At 43.5% G+C, this 20,375-nt stretch overlaps 1 protein-coding gene across 23 annotated transcripts in view; it reads right to left on the bottom strand.

The window, feature by feature from the left end:
- AFDN (afadin, adherens junction formation factor) overlaps window positions 1–20,375 on the bottom strand; it is a 140,641-nt gene that overhangs the window by 107,901 nt on the left and 12,365 nt on the right. The window lies entirely within an intron of this gene.

Below are 20,375 nucleotides of genomic sequence, written 5' to 3'. Positions count from 1 at the left end.
CCCTATTCAAATTCTACAGGCAAAAACCTACAGCAGACTAACTCCTAAGCTGCCATTACTATTCAGGTACACGTACTTGCTGCTCAGGAGTTTTGCTAATAGAATATAAATCGCAGTAAAACCGATCCACAGCGCAACAATTAGAACTAAAGCAAATAGGAGTTGCCTTCAGATGAATTCAGGTCATGATATCGATGGAACAGGTCAGCATCGCAGCAGCATTACCACTGCAGGATATTCCAAAACATTCACGCAGCACCTTTGTACCCGACCCGTTGTCAGTACACAGAGTGAAATGGAATTGCTTCCTTTGCCTCTCTAAAAGCCATACATATGCAACAAATCTGTGTAATTTTAATGAATATATGAATATTAAAAAAAGAATTCCTGCAAGATTTTAAAACCCTAGCACATATTAAATCACTGAGTGAGCACTGAAATTACATGAGGGTGAGGTTTCTAGCATACATTCCCAGCAGTGAATTCTCAACCTGAAACTACAGGATAAACAGTATTTTCGTACACAGACTCCACAGTCAACTATTAAAAAGGAATTCCAAATAGTCTTTAAAAAAAAAAAAAAAATCCTGTTAACTGTTCTGAACTGTTGACCAGGTGGTGGAGAAAAGCAACATTCTTGTTAAGCTGCAGTTTTTCAGATCCCTTCAAAAAGCGCAGCGTCAAGATTAACGACAGAATACCCTAAATGATTCCAAGAGGAGAGAGAGGAAGAACAATACAGATGAAAAACCAGCTCCTACAAAAATCGTTTTTATCAGCTTTATTTCCTCTTCCGAACCGCCGACACCTGGACCAGCAAAGACTTTCCACTACAGAATGACTCATTCTGCCACAACAATTTACGCACACCATAACGTTCACAGCAGCAGGACCAACGGCAGCGCTTTCCATCAGCGAGAATTATCCACAACCCGCAACGCAAGGAAGATACCTAAACGAAAACCCCTCTTTATTTTCCTGAAGAAAATTATGTCTTCGGAGCCAGCCCCACTGCAATGTGAAACAAAGCCTGAAGATCAAAAACCGAGAGGTACTATAAATGTAATGCAACGAAGGCAACGCAGGATGTGACAAATGCTACACAAATAACAGCTTAAACTAAGGCCAAAATTCATGTCTACAAATATAACTCTTACCCTAAAAAAGCATTTACTTTCATAATTGCAGCTTGAATGCCCACGTGAACCTTGAATTATCAGTGATGTAAATGTTCTACTGCACACCTGCCACGCATTCTCCCTACGGCGCGTCACCTACCTGTCCCGCAGCACGGCACGCCTGATTAATACAACAGCTCTTGCGACGAAACAAACACCACCATCACCCTGAATATTTGCCAGCCGAGTTACACCTCGCAGTTCCAAGAAGTAAAATTCAGAACAGACCCATTTACAGGAGGCAGACGAACCAGGACATTTCCTACCTGCTTCAAAACAAGGGAAAAGTCGATTTCACAGAATCACAGAATCACAGAATAGTAGGGATTGGAAGGGACCTCTGTGGGTCATCTAGTCCAACCCCCCAGCTTTCAGCTTTGTGTTTTGCCAAAGCCACCAGACTCAGTACGCAGCCATCACCCATGCTCCAGGCTGGAAACAAATTTTCACAACCTTCTGCAAAAGACATTGTTGTACAAACAACATCGAGTGTCTTCCAGCAAGATTTACAACTCCAGAAGCAGCTACCACTAAAAACAAACAAAAATCTGCCAAGGGTGCTCCTCAAAAGCATTCCAGGCTTAACCTTCTAACTCGAATTTTCAAACCTACCGTAAATGATTGGGAAAATCGGAACGGTGCTTGCAAGATGCAGCAACTGCCTGCCACCCGCAGGGTGTTTTTTGTTGAGCCACGCTGGACAGGATCGTTTAACCTTTCACAATTAACCAGAGAAAACGTAGCTTGTTCGTACAAAATAAAATCTACAACAGTTAACTGAAAACCCAAAATATTTTCCACAACGAGCACTACCTAGAGTTCTGTAACAATTTGCTCATTCATTAAACTAGACTGCGTAATTCAAAATGCAACAAAGGCTGGAGGAGATCGCACCGCGCCCCGTGATTAAACCAGAGCCGCTTTTACAAACCGCACCGGTGCTGATGCAACAGCCGCTCAGTCACTCTCCCAGTGCCACGACACCAGAGATCCGAGAGTCACTGTCCATAGCTACTTTGAAAACATGCCCCAGAACAATAAAAATTAAAAAAATCTTTGGAAAATTGTTTGAAGAAGGTGGTGTGGCAGGAAAAGAAAGGGAAAGCATCTGACACGCATTTGGTCTAGCAGAACACCCTGTCCATCAACCACACGGAGATACAGGCAGAGCACATTCAGATTTGAAACCAGGTAAAAAGCCAGTCAAAACCAAAACAAAGCCCACTTTGAATTAGTTATGACATATTTAAAAGCAAAAGGATCAAATAGTGATGGCCCTCAAGAGTACATCACTTGCCCTTCTGCTGTTTACCTCCACCCTCTCACTGTTGCAGAACAAAGAACCGAATGCTTACAAACTCCAGAAAACGTAGAGAAGAAAAATTAGAAGTACAGACAATCCACTATAGCTTCCTTCAGACACATCTTAAAAAAGGTTTATTTCACATAATCTGAATTCCTTGTATTATTTTTGTGCTAAAGACTGTTCCTTTTAAACAGTCCAATGTGGAGGGAGAGGAACATATTACACCCATCTCAAACTGAGTAACAGTGGGAAAATTGTAAGAGGAAAAATGAAAGTCCAGGCACTGGAAGTCTGATTTTCCATTGGCATTGCTACTTGCCAACAACCTGCAGGGCTGCAACCTCTGTTATTTCAGCATCTCCAGGCATCAATCAGGCCACAAAAAAGACTGCCCTTACTCACTCAAACATGAAAAGTGCAGGCATACAGTTACTTTAAAGCAACAGAAGCTCCAGCTGCTGCAGAAAGCCCTGCCTGGCACTGGGATGCCTGTTCCCACCTCCTCCCTTCCGCCAGGCACCAGCATCCTCCAGCTGTGCAGCAACACAAACCACGTTAACTAACTCAGCAGGGATTTTTTTCCCCCCACTCAGGGCGGAGGAAGCTGTCGGTGCCAGCAGCTGGATGAAGCTGTCCTTCTGCTGGCGTCTTCCATTAACTTGAAGGCACCATGAAACAGCAAACTCCGCCAAGCTAGGCACTTTATCACCACTTTTGCACTAGCATCAGCACACACCGGACTCGGCACAGAGACTCTGCAGCTCTAGAAGCCAGCAGGTATTCTGGGTATTTCCCCAGCTACACCAGCTTGGCGTGCCGTGAAGTCTTTGCACAGGTCAGCCAAGCACCAGACCGAAGCAGGGAGTGGACAGGCAGCAGCCAGCAGCTCATCTCCCCAACCCACTCCGACTGCTCTCACAGAATCACAGAATAGTAGGGGTTGGAAGGGACCTCTGTGGGTCATCTAGTCCAACCCTCCTGCTGAAGGTTCAGACAGAACCTCCCGTGCCTCAGTCTGTGCCCATTGCCCCCCGTCCTGCCACTGGGCACCACTGAAAAGAGCCCGGCCTCATCCTCCAGACACCCACCCTCCAGATATCTACAAGCATTTATCAGGTCCCCTCGCACCCCTCCCCTCTTCAGGTCCCCTCTCGCCGCCCCACCAGCTCAAAAGCATGCTACAGAATCACAGAATGGTCGTGGTTGGCAGGGACCTCTGTGGGTCACCCAGCCCAACCCCCTGCCCAAGCAGGGTCACCCACAGCAGGATGCACAGCACCGCGGCCAGGCGGGTCTGGAATATCTCCAGAGAAGGGGAATCCACGACTTCTCTGGGCAGCCTGGGCCAGGGCTCCGTCACCCTCAGAGGGAAGAAGTTCTTCCTCCTGTTCAGCTGGAACTTCCTCTGCTTCAGTTTGTGCCTGTTGTCCCTTGTCCTGTCGCTGGGCACCACTGGAAAGAGTCTGGCCCCGTCCTCCTGACCCCCACCCTGCAGATATTTAGAGGCATTTCTAAGGTCCCCTCGCAGCCTTCTCTTCTCCAGGCTGAACAAGCCCAGCTCCCTCAGCCTCTCCTCGTAGGAGAGATGCTCCAGTCCCCTCCTCATCCTCATAGCCCTCCACTGGACCAGCAGCAGCAGCGTGGCTGGTTGACTTGACAGCACCCAGGCAACACTGGACCATATTTCTGTTTTCTCATGCAGTGTTTATACATTTCTGAAGGAACAGTTAGGAGCGTAAGAAAGCAGCAATCGGCTGTTTCTACACAGAGTGGCAATCCCCCTCTCAAAGCGGGATTTTCAAGCCAGAGGCAAGTAGTTTCTCAAAGGTACATTTTGAATGTTGCACGTAAAAGTGAAGATCTGAATGGACATTTTTCAAGGGAAAAGTAATTCTAGCTCATCTATACAGTGGCACCATCACTAAAAAAATATTCTCTTGAGGCTGCTGACACTGATAGGGTGGAACCGTGTCCCAGCAGAGACTGACAGTCCTGATGAGCCAAGTGGAAATCACAGCCTGCTACACGAACGGCAGAGCTCTCAAATGTTTTAAGGACTCATTCCACAGACGCATGGCATTTAGAAAAATAAACGACTTTTAGAAAGTCACAAACTGAAGTTCAGAATACTGTAGTTTTAAGGGCATTTCTGTAACAGGCATACTGCAAGAGTTGTCGGATACTGGAGTTACACGATAACTTCTCTACAATTTAAAAAGTTCAGGTTGTTCCCTCTATAACAAAACTTCCATTGAATAACTTGTTAGGAATAATCTTAAATCCATAAAAAATGACAGTACAACTAGCTTTCAAATTAATCAGTGAAACTAATAAAAACTGAAAGACGATGTTCACTCAAGGAGCAATAGATATCTCTAACAGAAACGCTGATCTACGTACGACAGCAAGCTGCATTATCAAAAGAAGCATTTCCACCAGCAATCAAACTGATGAAGCCCAGTTTCTTGTGGCTATCCTTCCCAAAGCCGGTCACTGTTTCCTTACAGACAGTACAAAACAAATTATTCTTAACATTTCCCTCCTATGTGGATTTCTTAGTGTCCAGAAATACACACACTACAGCCTCTCTTCACAGTGGAACTAAATCTGATGTCTTGTCTCGATCTGACCCCTTACTGTGGCAATTTCACGTTCCTGACTCGGCCTGAAGCATCAATCTACCAACCAACAGATCAATTAAAAACCAAATTGGACAACTGGGTACCCACTGATACACTGACACCAGCCAACACAGAGCAGCTCTGAAACGGCCCTCACTTCAACCACCCGACACTTCACCCAACAAAGTATTCATTTTTATTCGCTCTCAGTATAACCCGTATACTGGAAATACAGGAAATAAACCCTCATTGCATGACAAAAGATGTGATAGCAATAATCCTTTAAATAAACAGCTGTCTGGATTAATTTCTTGTAACTAGCACTGCATTTTTACTATTTTAGTATCAGGCTTTAGTATGGTGCAACAGGGTATGAAAAGAAACCACAGAAATAGGGTCGTTTTTACACCATGCAACCAGGGGTCAGCTCGTATTTCTTCTTCTGCTGACACAGCCAGGACAGACGGACCAACTCCTCTGCCACGATGAACTTGGTTGTGTGACATGAGCTTCCCACTCCTGGGCAACGAGCTGGAATCTGCACCGTACAGGGTTAAGACACCCAGCCACACTGACCGAACCAGAAAAACGCGGGTGCTATCTGATACTCTGCCTGCAAGTGCTCTGGCAACCAGGCTAATTAGTCAGGAGCTTGAAGCAGGAATGCTAACAAGCCAAGTAGGAAACAAGCACCTGATTCTCTGAGAGCAGACAAACTGCAAGACTTGTAGTCGAGGGCCTGTTATCGTAGGGCTTATTGCAACAGGACAAGGAGTAATGGCTTCAAACTAAAAGAAGGCAGATGTAGACTGGATGTAAGATAGAAATTTTTTACACTAAGGGTGGTGAAACCCTGGCCCGGGTTGCCCAGAGAGGTGGTCGATGCCCCATCCCTGGAAACATTCCAGGCCAGGTTGGACGGGGCTCTGAGCAACCTGGTTGAAGACGTCCACGGTCATTGCAGGGGGTTGGGCTGGATGGCCTCTAAAGGTCCCTCCCAACCCAAACTATCCTATGACTCAGACTTTACAAAAAAAAAAAACCAAAAAAACAAACCACAAAACTTTACAAAAAAGCCCCCAGAAACTCTAACAACAAAAAAGAAAACTCAAAAACCCATACATGCACTCACACCCTTACCTTAACACAAAATCTACTCTTGACTGGACCCAATTGTCCTGCTCTATCCTCTGAGACGGGACAGACCCACTTTAAAAACATTTTACAAGGAGCAAAGTATCTCCTCCTTTCCTTGGAGACCTTAGGGTAGCCATGGATATGAAGAACTATACAGCCAAACAAAATGTAAGAGGACGCTATCTGGCAAAATGCGAAAAAGGCAGTCCTACAAGGGATTATTGTGCACGTAAATTTGGGAAGCAGGGGGTCCCAAATGCAAAAAAAAAACCCCTCTCAATCTGTGTTCTTTTGTTTATGACGCTGTTACGAGCTCACTGCCAAATTGACATTGCTGAAGGTTTTATAGCAGGTCAAGATCTTGCCAAAAAGCAATGTGATAGCACAGGAATTGCACTGGACTGTTGCCAGCTTCATTAACCTTATTACCAGTTTTACAACCTCGAGAGACATTAATGCGCAACGTTTAAATTCGTTCCAGTTGTACAATTCTTGTCGCACTGTCTTGGAATTCACTCTACAATTATTAAATTCATATAATCCACATCATATTGATTCAAATCCAACATTTGACTAGATTTCAAAAAGTTATTTTCCAAGTAAATCAGGTTAGTTAAGAAAGTTTGAAGGAATAATACCATTACAAAGTGTAGCCTAAAATGCAATTTTGTTGTAACAAATACTATGGAAATAAAGGGAAGGACCTCTTTCTGAGCTATCATTTTTCTTCTCTACCTGAACTACTTACCTTCCCTTTTCCTTTTTAAGAAAAAATGGCCAGCCATACTTCAGGCTATACAAACATCAAGAGCTACAGTACCAGCTCTGCAAAAAAACCCCAAACCCAAAATCTGCACTGTTGAATGGAATTTCCTGGGACCAGCTGTGTCGCAGCCGAAGATGCACAACCACGGTGTTTCTATGCAGCTTCATCTGGAGCACGCACACACAAACTGCTCAGGCATCCTGCTAGTTACTTCTGCCCTGCATCCAGAAAACCATGCATCCATTCACTACAGAGACAACCGAAACAGGTAGCTGAATTTACACATGGAAGCGCCACGCAGTTTTAGACAGGATTAGGAGCACTAACTTGAACCTTTTGGAACATTTAAAAGAAATACTAGGTCCACGTTGCAACTTCCAAACAGGAGAGAGTCCAAAAAAGAGGGTTTTTTAAAATTCTGATACCCAAAAACCCCTGCAGGAAATCGCATTTGGAACGAGTTGTTTATTTTTTTATTTAAAGGAATCAGGTCATTTCTCAAAACCTATGAGGCAGCTTATTAATGCCATTAGTTATCTTAACGTTGGTTGACAGGACTACCAAGGGCACAGACAGCTTGGAAAAAAAAAAATCTTTATAGTAGTTGCAATACTTTGGTAAAATTTATTTGTCAATAGCCTTCTCTCCACAAATCCTACTTAATCCTGTTGTATAATCTTTGGCAACAATTTCATCAAGCACTGTGCTTGGCGAACGACATCCACCTGCAGTTAGTTGCATTTAAGAACCACTGGCAAGTTAAAAAGGGGCTTTCTCCGTAGTAACACCATCTACGGTATCTTCAGACTGACAGCGATCTCACACTCACTGTTCTGTGAAGCTTTCTTTTGACCATTCTCATACTACGGCATTCCTCCATTCCAACACAAAAGCTAGTTCAAAGCAGCCCTAAAGATACAAACATATTACTTACTAAGGTACTTGCACAACCAAAACACTGCTTTGGTTCCCATTTTATTCCCTCGCTACTCTATTCACTTGCAGGTCTGAAACAGAAGACACTGTGTAGCTACCAACGTAACAACACACTTCAATGCTCTGTACTTGAGCTGGCACCCCCTTCTCCTGAAGAAGCATTTTACCCTCCCATTACCTCCCAGTTCCACACTCCTCCCATCCACAACATCTGTTTTTCCAGACTGGAAGTGAGTTCACTGGCTGAAAGATCTTGCTCTGCAAACAAGCTCACCTAACAAGAAAAACTCTGTATCTGAACGCTCTCCTCTTTTACGTGTCCTCCACGTTGTTATTATTAGAACAGAACATGGAATGTACTGCTCCCATAGACATAGAAATAAATTCCCCCAAAGTCCCTAACTGTCCATTACTGGAAGGTTATGTCAGGAGAAAAATTACTCCACCTGTCCCGTTTGTACGTGGCAGTAAGGCAGAGTATGACATTAAGCTAATTCAACGGCAACCACCAGTTACATTGGAAGGGGCTCTCCCCTCTCCCTGCCTACCCCCTCTCCAGCTCCCTGTCAGTTCCATTGCTTCAACACTGGCATTTACTTGTGGCTAATGAGCTAGTTCAGAGAGAAAAGCCCAAGGAGAATTAATCCTCGTCCCCCGGCTTTCTTAAAAACTTCACCATGAATTTGTGTAAAACCCAATGCCAGCGTAAAGGAGGGATTAAAAAAAAATGCTCAGTGGAAGAAGGGGCAAGGGGAGCACTCCCTTGCTGCTAGAAAGCCATTTTACTAGCTTAAATGGTAAATATGAAATCTCATCCTCATACTTTTCCCTTTTGTAGCTACTGGCACTCAAAATAAAACCAAGCACAGTAATGTACAGAAGCAAGGAACGCCTCTGCGGATCCAGAACCCCAACCAAGCGGGAGGACGTCGGAGTCCAGCCTGAACAGCATGGAGCGATGCACACCTCGTCACCCACGGGAATCCAGGTATTTCACCATCCCTGCCTAAACATCTATTTCACCTGACTAAGGCTCAACAAACAAAACATTATGAAACTAATATAGTATTTGAAACTCAGTATAAAAGGCTGAAGAAAAGCTATTAAAATCAGGCTGCAATTCAATTAGTAAATCATTTAACTGCAGAGAACAGAAGTCATATTTTCATTTCTAACACTAGAGTAAGTAGCATCTAATGTCTGAGAGTAGCACTGCATAAAAATAAATGCAGCTTTATTCTTTCAACTAAAAATAACCAACTAATAGTTATGAAATTACCAAATACCGTGGTGATGTCATTTTCTACTGGAAATAACCTTTTCCCCAAAACATCAGGAGCCACCAAGTACACTGGAGCTACAATCACGGGCTGCCAACACGAGCCTCAAACATCTGTCTTGTCCTGGGCATAAAAAGACAACGCTGTTCAGCTAAAGTAGGAACAACGCAAAAGGTGGAGGAATTACTCAGTGGTGCCAAGAGACCCGCAAAACACTACACCAGATGATGTCCGCACGCAAACACTGACAGAGTTTTATAGCCCTGAGAGTCCCCGACGTCCCACAGGGATCGCAGCAGCATCATTCCAACAAAGCAGGCCAGAAGAGGAAAGTAAGCAAAATTATTCACAGAAAACGAGCTTTGAGGAAGCAGTCATATTTAAGAAAGACAGTTCAGAGACAGGGTGGGTTAAATGTGTTTAAAAAAGCTCAATTAAACCTGCTAAAAGTGACATTTAATTGTGCCACCAAAGAGTCATTAAAGCAAAGAACCACCGTAAAGCACCTCCTAACCACGGGAGTAAGAAGCTGCTCTCTTTCTGCGACTGCAGTGTTTCAGCCACGGCCGCTGTACTTTCCCCGTCCCTCCTCCTGCCTCGGAGTCTCTCACTCCACGCTCGGCACAACAACGCAGATGTGGCCGCTGTGAGTAATGGCCAACGCGATTCCCGATAGAGGAAACACCAGCTGACCACTTGATTACATAGGAAGCTCCTCATTTCCTTCGCAGCTCTCTTCATAATAGCTAAATAATCTAGAAAAAGGTATCACGTGGTACAGGCATAAAGACCAATTCTAGTGACTTTTTGTCCAAAGGAATTTGGTCAGAAATCCCCAGTAATTTTTCACACAATGGAGCCGAGATGTATGCCCAAGTTAAAAAGAAGTTCAAGTTATTTTATAACTGTCAATCTTACCCTCTCAAATATTTTGAGGTTGAGCCTCTAATGAGATTAAGTGTTCTGTGCAAGACTATTCATGTTTTACGAAAAATTTGTTATTTCCAAACAGTAGCAAGGCAGCTCTTTTCCCACTCATCAACACTGAGATTTCATTCCTTCTTTAAAAAGCAACAAAGCATCTTGAATTATCATTTTGTTGCAATGCCAGGTAAGATAAAAACCTGGCTTCGCTTTTAGTCGTGACAAAGGGTTGAAAGAGAATTGTGGGACTGATTCAGTTATTAAGCGCTCAAAATTTGAAGTAGCCAGAGTCACTTGCTCACTTCTCGTTTCAGCATCGGAACAAAGCTACCCCAACAGCTCAGCAGCTAAAGCAGTCCTGCCCCGGCATTCCGCAGCGGCTCGCTCCCTGCTCCGCCGAGGGCTGCCACCGGCTGCCTACAGAGAGCGAGGAGCTTTCCGAGGGCAGGTCAGCCAGATCACCAGTTACAAGACTGGGTGTGTATGGAGTTGGGAGGAGGCAGGAACAACATAAAGACAGCTGAAAAGCTGAAGGCTTAATCATCACATAAGCATCCTTCATGTTACTGCTTTCTTCCTCACCCTTCCCATCCACCCTGGTGTGGAATCACGCACTTAAAAACAAACACTACATTCATGTGTTTGTACATGGCTTAGGCTACCAGAACTTCGAGAGCAGATGGTTACAGGTCGCACGGAACACAACTCCACAGCTCCTTCCAGAGTTTGCTCGCTCCGTGTTAAGGCTTCACGTCGCCCCAACGCAGGCAGTCTCTCTCCACAGCCCGCTGCTGCGGCTGCCTTCAGCTCAGCAGCTTCCACTTCTGCACGCAGACTTCTGGAAGGGCGTTCTTCTCGAAGACACTCCAGATTGCGATCTCTGAACTTCGGGGACAAACCAGTCCTGACCTACTGACGTCCCAGAGTGCGCACTAAACCTTTTTAACCATGTTTTTTAGGTGGAAATCTAGGAACCAGCATCTGGACCCTGGGGTTGCCAGCTGAAGCAGTAACTTTGCTATTTAGGAATGGGTAACAAGTCTGCATCATAACAGATTCCAACATAACATACAGGAAAGGTAATTTAAAGCCTTGTTTAAATTCAGTATCAGCAAATAAAATTTAATGTTGAGTTTCTGGGCTTTTGCTTTCTTGGCTGATTTTGGTTTTAAGTTGCTGGTATGTTAATTCTGGCCTTGGAACATTTACAGAATTAACAGATTAGTACTACTGAAGTTTCAAAGTATTAATTTAAATTTTAACGGTAAAAATGCTTCACTGAAGCGACAAATAGTTATTTTAGGCATCTCTGGACAGTTAAGATAACAGTATACTTTCAAAACTAGTACTTCAGCATTTCTTCCACCAAAAATATTACACCACCAGCATAGCTGTATTTCCACACGACTGACACAATCTCCGTATCTAACCAACTACACCAGATGTTTTGAAGCTCTGATCCCATGAAAAAAGACCTTTCTGTGGTTAAAATTAACATTTCGTAGATAAAACTTTTTGTTTCTAAACATCACAAATTCAAGATATGTTCAGCAGCAACCACCTGTCCCGAGCAACAAGCGTTGGTCTTTCAAACATGTTTTTAGGCAGCACACAGAGACGTGTATCGCAAGGGCAGAATTCCAAACACAAACAACGCCCGGTTCCCCATGAATTTAACTAGTCAACACACCGCACAACATACAGTGTGACAAAGCTAACGATCATCAAGACTGAAAGCAAATATTGTTCACATGAAATACATATCAACAAAAATAATCCAGCGTAACTCACTCACTGCAAATCTCTACTCCAATGACTGTTACAGGTGTGTGATCCGGAGGAGCAGGAAAATAGGAGCAGAAAACAGGAACAAAACAGAGTGGAATTAGACTACACACAATCCTTTCTTGTCCTGCAGTATTAGGACCTCATCCAATATCCCTCCCCCATCTATTCTATAAGCAAAGTAGGTTCCTTCAACATATGCCTAAGTCAAAGGATACACACAGAGGTCCTGAACGTTAAGGTACTTTCAGTCATAGAATTTGGGTAGCACAGGGGTAGAAGAATGCTGTGCTCAGCTTCAACACGGATCTAAGCATTTCAGTATCCAAAGCACTCAAGCACACGCCTAGATGTTTTGCCAGAGGAAGTTCTACAGGGTGGGGGGTTGGGGGCTTTAGTTTTTTGAGTGGTTTGTTAATTCCATGGAATTCAGCAAGGAGAAATGCAAAGTCCTGCCCCGAAAGGAATAATGTCTTGCAACAACACGGGCTCAAGAATGACTGGCTGGGGAGCAGCTCTGCTCAAAAGGACCGGGGGGTCTCGGTGGACAGCAAGCTGAAGGTGATTCGGTGCATGCCCTGGCAGCAAAGAAGGTCAACATCATCCTGAGCTGTATTGATAAGAGGAATATAGACTATAGATCAAATAAAATGATTATCCTCTTCTACACATCAGTCCGGTTTTGGCCCACCAACACAGGAAGGACAGAGCCAAACTGAAGTTTGGCAGAGGGCCACAAGACGGTCGGGAGGCTGAAGAGCTGTCTTATGAGGAGAGACGGAAGGAACTGGGTTTGTCCCTCCTAGAGAAGAGATGGTTTGGGGGAGACCTACGAAGCAGCCCACAATATCTACAAGGAGGCCATCAAGACGATGTAGCAAGATCTTCACAGAAGCACATGGTGGGAGGAGAAGAGACAATGGATATAAATTGAAACAACACAGCCCTTTACACTGGATGTAAGCAAAAGCTTTTTCACCATTAGGACAGCCAAGCAGTGGAGGAGGGTGCCCAGAGAGGTTGTGTGGTACCTGTGTGGGTTTTCAAGACCTTACTGGGTAGAGTCCTGAGGAGCCTCAGGGTTGACCTGACCTTGCTTTCAGTGGGAGGTTGGACTAGAAACCTCCCAAAGTCTCTTCCAAACCAAAGTATCCTATGATCTTATTTAAACGCCTATGAAGGGCAGGCTAATTGATTTCCCAAGACTGTTCTCCTACAGAAAACACCAATTATTACACCATCCAGGCAGGCAGATCTCCTTAGTTTGCACAAGCTGACCTCCAAGCACAGAATAATAGAGGACAAAACCAACAGGAGAGCTCCGATACCAACATGTCCCAACATGTATGTCACAAGAAGGGCCACGCCAAAAGAAGCGATGCAAAAAGCTAAATAAAGTAGTTGAATTAGCAGCATAACACTTGCAAGTTTCTCTTCAGGTATGAGTCCAACTGGTAGAGATTAGAGATAGTAAAACCTATGTAAGTGGTTGTACTACACATATCAAGAGTCATTTCTGCAACTAATGCAATGCAATCCATCCCAGATGGAAATAAACTGGAATGGGCACAGACACCACTGATTCATCTATGATCACGGGACAATCCCGGGAGGAAGGGACCTCAGGAATTGCCAACTCAGTCTCCTGCTGAAAGCAAGGTCAGATCTGAGGTCAGATCAGGCTCTTTGCAGCTTTATCCAGTCTGGTGTTAAAAACCTCCATGGACAGAAACTGCACAACCTCCCTCCATAACCTGTTCCACGACTGGACTATTCATCGGCCTCTGAAAAGTTTTGTTTTGCAGAACACGTTTGTAGTCACTGAACTGTGTAGTGATTTCACTTTTAATATGGATGAAGTAAACTGTATGCCTGAAAACTGGTTTTTTTTTTCAAATATGATCAGGTAAACCACTGTACAGTGGCTCCAAAATAAGCTTGTGATGCCTGTTCCCCCCAAAACAGCAAGTTCAGTTTGTCTAAGCAGCGTTACTGAGAAGCCTCTCTATCTCAGAGCTTTCCTGTCTTCTCAAAACAGCAAGGATCTACTTTAGTTTAATTACAATCACTCTAGTAAGTGGAAATTTTACATTTACGGGTATCACTTGCTTACTCTATTCACCAGTGCAAAATACTAAGACTAGCCTCTGACTCATATTTTCTACAACAATACCAAGTGGTATTTTATAACATAAACAGGTCATCAGGAATTTTCAGGATGATTCTTTTTAACATGTAAGTCCTGTTCATTCTTCGAGAGAGATTACACAACAGAAAAGCAACGAAAGATCAGAAGCAGGGTGACAAATAACAAAATTCAAGGCAAGGACTCAGAAGAGGAGTCTTAAAAAAAAAAAATTAAATCTTCCCTGCCCTCCCTGTACTCTCAAACCGGTGAGACTTCCTCAGGTTGCCCACGTTACCTCTGAACACAGTTCAGTGCTGAAGTTCCACACAAGCACCCGAGTGCAACACGGAAAGTGATTCACCACTGTCAATCCCAATCTGCTGCTATCCTCTAGCTGCTACAGGGTACACGGGGCACAGCGGGGTGGGAGTGGGTGGAAATACTATTATTATTAATAATAATCACATGCTAACCACAGCGGTACAACTTGATTTTGAGGAGAACACCACAAAGCAACAGAACATCAGAAGAAAACAAACTCAGAATGCAGGAACGAGAGGAAAGAAGGGCAGACCAAGACAAAAGAGAGATCAAGACAAGAATGACAAACACCGGTCTAATTACATTAACAGTCTCGTTTCAAACTTCTCAAGTCATTCACTTCGTGCAAGTATACAGGGGGGCAGGAAGAGAGAGAGGGGCCCAAACAGTATCTGAACTTCAGACACCAAGAGTTTGACACTCTCTGTTTCAGTGTTCTTGTGAACAAAACACCAAAATGAAATAAAAAGCCCCAAACCCACAAAATCTTCCTCCTGCACACTTAAAAAAAAAATAGGAAAGAAGGTAACAGTCTTCTTCTAAGTGAAAAAATGCACTTGTGGTTCACCTTATCAGTCTCAAAACACTGGGCACCCAATTCCACTTTAAATCTCTCCTTGCTTTCAATTTGCAGATGAGAGATCTTATTTTGTGAACTTCACTCAGCTGGCACACCAGTATAGAGCTAATAAGTTGTATACAACAACAGAAAAGTGTCATGGTCTTGTTCCCTACACGCCACTGCGCGTACAGCTCTATGACAATGGAAATGCTGTTTCACAGAATCACAGAACCACAGAATAGTAGGGGTTGGAAGGGACCTCTGTGGGTCATCTAGTCCAACCCTCCTGTTTGCACGATCCAGGTCTAGGATCTGCGCTGTGTAAATTTGCCACAGTGCCGGCTCGAGAAACCAGCTACACCAAAAGTGAAGATTTTCCTATTCGTCAATGATTTCAGGATAAAAAATTCTCAAGTAAACATTCAGCCTTGCTGAGAGTACTAGACTAACAAGAATTCATCGTAAAACCTACATGGCCTGTATCTGCCAGTAACGCGTTGTTTCCATACTGGATACCCAGAGCAGTCAAGAGGACTGGGCAAATCACGTCACTGACGCTGCTTGCAGCATGTGGATCACCTTGTCATCTTTTCTGAGCAGCTTCATATTTAGCAGCTGTTGTCAGGTAATCACTAAGTACCTGAAAGATATTTATGTCCACAAAATCACATGGACAAGTCTCTCCATTTCAGCACTATAAAAACACGGTCCTCATTGTCAGAAGTTTGGAAATTCTCAATACAGAAGGCACATGGGCAACTATCAAAGCAATTTCTATCAGTTTCTTTTCAAATTCTTTAATGCAATAATTACATAAGCTTCTTCTTCATGCTAAGTGAGCTACCTGAGCGGCGATGAACCAGGAAAACTAGCGATGAGGTTGTTCACAGAATCATACAACGGTTTGGGATCGAAGGGACCTTACAGATCATCTCATTCCACCCCCCTGCCATGGGCAGGGACCCTCCTGCCACCCCAGGGTGCTCCAAGCCCCGTCCAACCCGGCCTTGAACACTGCCAGGGAGGGGGCAGCCACAGCTTCTCTCGACAACCTGGGCCAGGGCCTCACCACTTTCACAGTGAAGAATTTCTGCCTTATATCTAACCCAAATCTCCCCTCTTTCAGCCTGAAGCCATCACCCCTTGTCCTGTCACTCCCTGCCCTTGTCACAAGCCCCTCTCCAGCTCTCTCGCAGCCCCTCCAGGCACTGGCAGCTGCTCTGAGGTCTCCCCACAGCCTTCTCTTCCCCAGGCTGAACAGCCCCAGCTCTCCCAGCCTTTCCTCCCAGCAGAGGGGTTCCAGCCCTCGCATCATTGCTGGGGCCTCCTCTGGCCCCGCTCCCACAGCTCCAGCTCTGTCCTGTGCTGAGGGCTCCAGAGCTGGACGCAGGACTCCTGGGGGGGTCTCAGCAGAGCGGGGCAGAGGGGCAGAATCCCCTCCCTCGCCCTGTGCCCACGCTGCTGAGGATGCCAGCCCAGGGCACTGCTGGCCTTCGGGGCTGCGAGCACAGAGCAGAGAACAACAGCTGGGTTTGTTCATCTTTTTGATTCATATCTTCCAAATGCACATCCTAGAGACAGCATGTGTTTCAGACCCCAAAAGTTACAGTGCAGCAAATTTATTTTTTTGTAAATTAAAATGTTATACAGCAGAAATTAGGAATAATGAAATCGACTAATTAGTTTGATTAACTGTAGAAGACAGGAACCACATTTTCAGGCTTTTCTCCTGAAATGAAACTGCCACACAGTAAGAAACACTTTTGGGCCTTCACAAATTAAGATACATGACCAAACTATGCAGAAGTCTCGACCAGCTATAAACATTCTTCCCTCTCAAGCTGTTCATTTCCAGCAATGTCACCTCCACAAGGTCTTCAGCCTCACATTTTAAGCTATATGTCTCAACTAGCTAAAGGTAAACAAATAAACAGAAATAGAACAACTTTTCCCCAAAGCCATTTTTTTTCAGAGGTTCTGCTGAACAACCAAAAGGAGCAAGCCTAATTTTCTCTATGAGGATATAGGTCTCCATTTTGCAAGCTCTTCTGCTTGGACTGACCCATATTAATAAAGTGAGACGGACTAATTTGCAGCATTAGAGTCAGAAATGGTAATTCCAGCATCCATTCATTTTCAAGATGTCATCAAGAGCTTAGACACGGAAATCTTCCCTGTGCCACAGGCTACCCACTCTTCATCATCAGTCAGGGTTACACGACTAAGCAATGAAAATTTTCATGCTTATTTCAAGAAGAAAGTGATCTCGGGGAATAGATGTTGACAATAATCAAGCCCAGACCAGACATATCATTATTAAAACAAGGCAATTTTTTTTTTTTTTTACTCTAAAATTTGTTCACTACTTAAAAAAATCCAACCCTCTGGAATACTCTTCAGCTTTAGGAAGAAAAATGCTTGAAATGCTTTTCAGTCTACAAAGATAAGCTAAGCCTTTCAATGTAGTCAAGTAAATTTTATTTTGCAATTCACAGCATTTAAGTTTTCTATAGTCTGTCTCAGGAATACAGAAAAGACATCCATGATTTTTTTTTTAATGTATTATAACAAAGTGAAAAGCACTTCCCCAGTCAGGAAAGCAGCTTTGCACCGGGGAATCCACCCATCAACGTGCTCATTTCGCCCTTCAGATGGCACATTTGATTACCGAAGGAGCTATGTTTCAAAAAGCGCTACCAGCTCCATTTTAAGGATTTCTTCCAGAAGACAACAAATTACTGGTTTTATTGTGTAGCACGGGTTAACAAACCGGTCTCTGCAGCTGTGTTCATCGGCAGTCGCCAGACAAAAGAGTTTGCCAGCGTACTGTGCGTGAATCCTTCTTCTCAGCAAGCCCTGCACGTCTGCCCAGCAGGTAGTTTCGCAGCCAGTGACACAGCTTGTATGTTTAGTCAACTCCACCTAAAAAATTCCTTTGTCATCACTACATTGCAAAAAACTGCCAGAAAATTAATTGGTTGCTTACTTTCAAGCGTTTTCTTGCTCTAAAATGCAATTCTATCAAACCACCTTGATTTCATTCTTACCGAGGGGCTGTCACTTCAGTGGCACAGGGACCGAGGATGAGTTACAGCACTAAAACTAACGCAGATGATTAACCGTGAACAGGAGTACTTCGAGTTTAAACAGGTTCAGATTACAAAAGCATTTAGTAACCCGGTTTGGCTTAGTCAGATATTAAAACATAGTTAATGAAGGCATAAGTGATACTACCATGCAAGATTTCAAGTATGTTCTGACTCACTGTGAAACAATTTTGGTTTTAACTGGCGACACTACCCAAAGAATCTTTGCAGTGAATCAGCTGAAAAGTTACACCAAAAGGCAGGTCTATCCTCTCATTACTGAGGGAATATGTCACAAGAATATGAAAAGATGACGTCAAAAAAAAAAAAAAAAGTATCTGTCAAAAGGCAAAGATTGCAGTGCACAGAAGTGGAAAGGGATTTAGAAATATGAGGAGTCCCTAGCCTCTTTTCCTCTTATTTAATTAACAACCAATAATCTCCCCCAGTGTGATGTGTGTGCTGGCTACCGTGCTGTTTCTCTACTACTGAGGACAGTAAACTTTCCCAGGTTTATTTGTACAAAAACATTATTTGTACAGAAATAAAAGGAAACAAAACAAAAAACCAAAGCAAAACCAAATAAAAAACAATGCAAATTTCATATTCTCTTAGTTAACACCATTTTTTCTGTGTTGTGTATTTTTTATTATTATCCACAATGTGAGGCGACTCACTCAGAAGATTTTTTTTTTTTTTAATTATTATTGCAAAGCATTTGGGTATTTTGAATTTCATCTATATTCAGTCTTCACTTTAAGAATGTTAATAAAACATATATATTTGTCCTAATTAACAGTTTATAAACTTCCTAGCAGTTTCAATACCACAAAGGTACACATACGGAAAAGAGAAATTATACATCAAGTTCAAAACTTATTTACTGAAAATGAGACAGTCTCACGCAGATTTGATATTTAAGTATTTTTGAAACAAAAAAAACAAAACCAAAGAATAATTCAAATTTTCTATGAAGATACATAACGTACTTCCCTCTGTACACAGGTACCAAATAGAGAAAAGGCCCGTTCTTTGCTACGCTGTACAAGGCAGCTTAAGATTGAAGCCAGGGCTGGTGTGGTGGCGGTGGTGTATGGTGGTGGGGTATTGTTTAGTATCATCTTGCAGAAGCACTCTAAGCAAAAAGAGAAAAACAATCAAGTACTACCTTTGGTTTCTAAAAATTTTTGTTTGAGCATTGCCTACTTTCAAGAATTAAGACTCAAAATTGCTCTTTACATAAAGAACGTCTCATACATGTTCTACCTACAAAACTGTTTTGGATCGGTAGTCAATGTAAGGAAAAAGTCAGACTACCATGTTATTTCGTACTGGCATATATAGATAGGAAAGCTCAGTAATACAAAAAAAAAAAAAGTCCACTTTTGTACAGCAAGTAAGCAGCCTTTCCCAACAACTGCAGCTTAAGCAAAACCTAAACTTGTCAAAATTCTTTTCATTTGAGATAGATACCACATACGTAAATACGGAAAAGAAATTTTTGAAATAAACTAAGCACCAATTGAAGTGTTGTCAACATGTAATGCCATTTAAGTCAGATGGACATTGGGGGTGGAGGATAAGGCAGAGAAAGGGCTGGCCAAGGTTTCTGAAAGCCACAACATCAACACACAAACTTCACTGCTGGATGCTGTAAAAGTGAAAGAGGTAAGATCAGCTCCAAGCAACTGCTGAACAGCAACAGAAAAACCCATCACTGCCTTTCGCTATCATCACCACCACAGAGCTGGAAGCGAACCAAAGATGGGCAGTTGCACGCTGCAGAAGACAACCCACACGATGGCAATCGGATGGCAGCGATGGGAAGACGGCAGCCAAAGCGACCAACTTGCTTTCTGTGCCTCAGAAGTGCCAAGAGACGGATGAAGAAGTGACTGCAGAACAGAGCACGCATGTGCACGTGAAACTATTCATCCTCTTTTACAGCCGGTGAAGTTGGAAAAGACTTCAGATTTCTGTAAGCATCTATCAGCCGTGCCAAAGAACAGTGCTCTTCAATATTTTACTTCAGAAATTAAGGGTATAAAGCCATCAGAAATGTTCTGCTATGTCACTCTACTACTGATAATGTCATGGTGTTACCTTGGAAGGCAGGGAGTTGGAGCTAGGAAAAAGGGCATGTCTACCAAGGATCAAAGCAGCTGCCCTGGCCATTTTGCACCATAAAGAAACCCTCTGTTTATCCTCAGGATTTGGCTAAATTTAGCCCTACTCTACCTGCTGCTAATTACCTTTGAGATGCCTAGGAAGGAATTCTTCCCCTTGGTGCAAGACTCTCTTCTCAGCAGCTGAGGAATTCAGCGCAAGGTTAATCCAGAAAACTC

This window comes from Opisthocomus hoazin, chromosome 2 (genome assembly GCF_030867145.1).
Source record: "Opisthocomus hoazin isolate bOpiHoa1 chromosome 2, bOpiHoa1.hap1, whole genome shotgun sequence".
NCBI lineage: Eukaryota > Metazoa > Chordata > Aves > Opisthocomiformes > Opisthocomidae > Opisthocomus > Opisthocomus hoazin.
Note: the sequence above shows the minus strand (reverse complement) of the source record. Positions and strands in the feature narration are given on the sequence as shown.